Source organism: Manduca sexta, chromosome 4 (genome assembly GCF_014839805.1).
Source record: "Manduca sexta isolate Smith_Timp_Sample1 chromosome 4, JHU_Msex_v1.0, whole genome shotgun sequence".
In the NCBI taxonomy this organism is placed as follows: domain Eukaryota; kingdom Metazoa; phylum Arthropoda; class Insecta; order Lepidoptera; family Sphingidae; genus Manduca; species Manduca sexta.
Window position 1 is genome coordinate 3,638,520 of NC_051118.1, and position 6,000 is coordinate 3,644,519.

Below are 6,000 nucleotides of genomic sequence, written 5' to 3' on the forward strand. Positions count from 1 at the left end.
ACTCATCATTCAAATCAATAAAAAAACATTTCTTGTTTATCTCTCTATATGTTTGATAAGCGCGTGCCACAAACGACATTTGACTTTCTACGCAGAACACAAGATTAGACAAATCCGCGTGTTGTTTATAAGGAAATAGTAAACAATTGTCACATTTGACGTCATAGTTTACTACGAGCATTGTTTATTCTACATCCGTCTGTAATACACCCAACACTCAGACCAAAGTTCCGAGTCCACGTTAACATATAATACTTAACCGGCGATAGCCTAGTTGCTTGTAAAACGGACTGCTGAGACGAATGTCCGCAAGTTCAAATCCCAAAGGCACACACACTTTTCTATAAAATTATGTGTGTATTCTTTGTAAATTATCGCTTGCTTTAACGGTGAAGGAAAATATCGTGAGGAAACCTGCATACCTGAGAAGTTCTCTATAGGAATTTTGAGGGTGTGGGAAGTCTGTCATTCCGCACTAAAGGTCAGCGTGTTGGACTAAGGCCTAATCCCTCGATAATAGAGGAAGCTTGTGCCCAGCAGTCGGACAGTATACACAAAGTACAAACTAACTTCCAATGAAAAATACCATACTTCAAATTTTAGGTCATAATCGCTACTTACAAATATTGTTCATCAGTATAACTGTATATCCTATAATTACACAGAAAATTAAAAAGTCACTGACGCCCTTAGGGAGGGGGGGGGCAGGCCCTCGCCCCATTAAAGGACACAAAGAAAAATCACTACCTTACTTCGGCAATTGGACAAAGTGAGTGTAAAATTTGCCCTCATTACAAACAAATGAGTTATTATTTCTTAATCGTTGATTGGGTAGCGGCGTGTGCGCAGCATTTGACGAGGATGTTCCCACGGCTATCAGGGACTCTTCCGGTTGGTTAGTATGACAATATCCGGCCGCGCTGTTAGCGAGCGTGATTAAAAAATAATTAATATACCAAGATTTAATATCATATATTGAATCGTGCCATTGTTAGGGGTAGACAAAAGCACAACTAGTGAGTTTGTTATATCCATAACATAACTTGACAGCAGGCGATACTATCATCATATTAATTCCAAAACGGTTAATAGAACGTGCTTTATGGAATTGTGTGTTTATTATAATAAAATTATATTCTGAACTATTTTCTCTTTTCTTTTTATGTTATATGTTTAATTACAAGATATCTCTAAGTTCAGTGCCTCTTGGCAAAGGAGTCCTCTAACAATTTCCATTGAGTTGCAAAACACTCCAATCCTAAGATGTTTTTGGGCGATGGACATCACTTAATATGCAGTGAGTGAGACAAGTTCATTCATTCCACCTGGAAACAGCTGCTGCAATGTGCGTTGCCTGACAACATGTCCACAACACACATGTGTAATCTATATATATAAAAATGAATCCCTATTTCCCTTGGTCACGCCAACACGCGTGAACGGCTGGACCGATTTCACTATTTTTGTTGTGTTTGTTATTGTCAAGAGAAGGTTCTTATGAATGAAAAAAAAACAAAAAATTGCGCGGAAAATTAGAAAATTTAAGAAAACTTAACGAAAATATTAATTTTATATAACTGTCAATTGTTTGAAATAACTGTCACCGATGGACAGAATGCGCGCTGCAAATTCATAGTTAAGACGGGGCAACGTCTGTCGGGTCAGCTAGTATAAAATAAACTTTGTTTAACAATATTTCATCGGTTTTACGACATGTTCTTCTTCAAGCAAGGTCTGAATAAAGTTTTTTACGGTAGGCATGATGATGCCCCCTACATTGACGACGACCATGACCTCATACCATCAGATGGATCCGTAGCTAATCTGCCTTCAGACGGAATAAAGAAAAATTGCCTTTGTAATGTAATTTACTACAAAACAGTCCATATGAAAATCGGAGTTGTTGCCACGAAAAGTAACTTTTGTTGTGTATGGTAGCTGGTTACTGCATTTGCTATCAATATTCTTTTGTCTTTAAAGCTTACGCATCTTACGTAAGCACCTAAAATCAATGCTGTACATTTACAAGATTTTTCCCATTAATTAGTAAACCACGCGCTGCAACATAAATAATTATTAAGGTCGGCGCGGACGGGGCAGAAGCTACGCGCTCTTGTTGCTATATATATTTTCAACTAGCTTTTGCTCGCGGCTTCGCCCGCGTGATAAGGTTTTCCAGGATAAAAGTCCTGGGATAGAGAGTATCTTATGTCTTTCTCAGGGTCTTAAACTATCTCCATAAGAAATTTCATCAAAATCCGTTGGGAAGCATTTGAGTTTATTGCGTTTAAAATAGAGCAGACACATGCGACGAGAGACTGTTTTGAAATATATTTTTTGGTAATTTTAAGAGGACAGCCTCGGTGGCGTAGTTGTACTGCATGCGCGGTACGGTAGCGTTCTGAGGTCCTGGGTTCGAATCTCGGGTCGGGCAAAATGTATTTTTTTTTTGTTTAGTATCAGCCCGAAGTCTGGAATTTGTGCCCAATATGGCGATAAGCTCGCCCTCCATCACTTCATGGGACACACTTGGCGAAAAATGGGTGCGCTTGTTGCGCCTCTGAATACCCATTCAGGGATAAATGCGTGATATGTTTTTGTATTTCAAGAAAAGAAAATTACGTCATCCATGATTGTAACTTTAGCCGTTCATGCTGCGCACGCAAATTATCCCCGTATTTGCATCATTTTTCGTTGATTCTCCGCTCCTATCGGCCATAGCGCGATGTTATATAGCCTATAGCTACCGTCGATAAATGAGCTACCCATCACTATAAAAATATAATTCAATTCGCATCAGTAATTCCTGAGATTTAGCCTTCGCTACTAGTACCCAGACGGACCTTCGCATTCGAGAGACCTATACAAGTCATTACTTACCAAGGGCAACCTTCATTATCGAAGTGCTTTCTAAGTCAACGTTTCCCAAATTATGGATCGCGACCCAGTGGTAAGTCCCGAAGGAGTATTGCATGGGCCCTGATAAATAGAATAAATAATAACTGATGAACGAGAAAAGTAATTGAAATTGATACTAAAACGTACACTCCTTGTATGTAATTAAGTATTAAAAGTGACTTCCTGACAGCCTAGAAGTGAGTAAAAAATTTGGAAGCTTTTTTAAATTGGTCGCGATTCAGTCAACTTTGGGGACTGTTATAAGCAATTCCATATAGAATTTAATTTTTAAAGAACGCAAGATGTAATAATAGTGTGCGCTTACATTCAGAAAGAACAATATGTTCTAAGAATACGCACATAACCTCAAATGCTAATATCTAAACTTGATCGTTTTACATACATTAGCAACATGGTAATAAATCTTTGTGTAGACGGAGTGCCTATTACTGTGTTAACAAACTTTAGAACAATGTAAACAAAACTATTTACGATGTCCAGACCAATATCTATACTAACCCTTAAAGGTTGATTTTTTTGTTCGTTTATTTAGATATATATTTTATGTCTATGGATTTAAAGTGCTAATTCTAAAATACCATGACAAGCAGAGATTAGAGTAAAGAGTTTAAAAGTAACAAAGCGAATTTTTTAGTAGGTACCCATTCATAACCCAAAGATTTAGTTAAGAAAGTAGTTAAGTATATCAATGAAAAGTATTTTCGTTGTTTTTTGCCGTTTGATCAATACTGTTCTAATTTTAAAATTGTTTTACTCAGAAAAAAAAGTTATGCCTTCCACAAAGCATTTCTCACCCTAAGTCACTTTAAGATATTTCATCTCCCTGGCTACAATGTCCTTCGAACTGGAACACGTTGCATCTGTTTATAACCGAATCGTTGACCTACACAACCGTTAGACGCGACAAGCCATCGGGTCCCGTAACGGCTACACACAGTTAGAAAATACTTATTAAATATTCAAAGATGCAGAAACCAAACGACCGCTTTCGTGACAACCTATACGACCCTAGTATTTATTTTTAAAAAAATGAAAATAAATAAAATATCGTTAAATAACATATTTGCATATATCTATCTGGCCATATGCACGGGAAGTAAAAAAATTTTAACGTAGATAATCAAACAAACCGAAAGGTCACCTTATGTAAGTCACCTATCGTCTACAATGCTATATTTGCTAATAGAGTTTACCTAAAGTTGGTACTTAATTTAAAATAGGAATAAAAAGGCATTATGGCGCCTCTCAAATGGTGTCAACATTTTCCCGGTTGCCTATCTTGAAACTAAGTAATACTAATAGTTGAAATTAATAGTTACTTCAGTAGCTGTCGGTTTCTCGGCAACAAGTTGACAACGTCTACGTGACATTTGTCTAATGTTTTATCCAGACAATACTTATATATACAACCAGTTCTGTCAAAGAAGCAAAACGCAAATTTTATGTGGGCGAGAATGAAATCAACACGATGGATTTGAAAAATGAATGTATTAGATAAGTCATTAGGTATCTACTACTAAACATATAATATCTCTACTAGATCAATCTTTGAAGCACGATGCCGAAGACTCCTCGAACCACAAAGTTAGGTCCGGCAACCCAAGTCGCCCATGCCTTACACCGCCTCTGTTATATTATAAATAAGAATCCGTACTTATAGATGTAGGCAGATTTACCTGTTCCCAACAGGTTTTAGCAATAATGAGAGTGTCATAACGACCAGCAAAGTTGATGCATCGTAAATATTGCAGTAGGTAATTACCAGAACCACTTATGGATCATGCCGTACTACTCACGATTCAGAAAATACATTATTACGTAACTCAATAAATGTAATTTAAAGCGCTATTTACAAATAACCATAATAGGATATTTGACTCGTTTGTTTTCTAAGTTTTCAAATATTTACCTCATATAAATTTTAATACCGAGACGTAGATTAAAAATTATAAAAATTAACGTCTTTGCATTTTGACAGAGACAAGAAAGGAGAAAAGAAGTTCAATACGCGCAAGTGACGTCATTGAGAAAATAACAATGCGTGCGAAAGAATGAGATGGAGCAATTACCTCAATATAAACCCGCCGCTCACTTCTACTCTTTGAAATTTTTGAAACATTAATTACTGCCTCATTTCACAACTAATATTTAATGCAGTTTTCACTAAACGTTTACTTTTTTAACTTTTTACTATAACATATTGAATAATGTACAAAATCAAACATTTAAAAGTACCTAACTTATGATGCTAAAACAATGGATGGGTGATATGACGACTGCGGACTTGTTGTTATTAATGTTTGCCATTTCGTGACCTCCACTTCAGAACCTTCGTGCCCAATCGGTCATCAGTTCTGCGAGCTACGTGCACTTGTCGAATCCTAAGCCTAAGCCTAAGCCTAATCCGATGGGCTAGTAATATTATAAAATATAATTAAGGATAACATATAATGAGGTTCATGCTATTCTGGAGAAAATATAATATATTGCACGAGCTGTACGTATTATGATACCAATGCCAAATCTTTCAATAAAAATAGTATTACAAAGTCAGTAATGACGTTCCGGAACCTTGTATTTCAAGCATAAGATTTTACAACTTATTGAACTATCTATTTGAAAGAGAGAGACAAAATCAATAAAAATCAGAAAATATGGAACAATGTTGTCACTTTCAGTGTGACCATTTGTGGCAGATTTCTGCCATTTGGGCAGATTTGGCACCAAAATTTTAACTCTGGCAGACTAAGCTGAAGTTTCAAAAAAGTGGCAGATTTTGACAGATTTCAAGCTAATCTTTATTATTTTTGAATCTCTATCTTTATTATATATAAATTGAATCCTTATAATTTTCTGTTGCTTATTATTTACATTATTTTTATTATGCATATACTTGGTAGGAAATTATTTACTGAGCTAGCAACTTTTGTCACGGGCATAGTACGGGGATTTCCTGTGCTATTATTTTAGCGTTTAATGTGTGCAGTTGTTTTTCCGTGTATGATGAAGAGAAAATACGAGCGTTCGTACCGACCGGAGTGACACATAAAAATATGTAGTGAATGGAGTAATTAAAAAAGT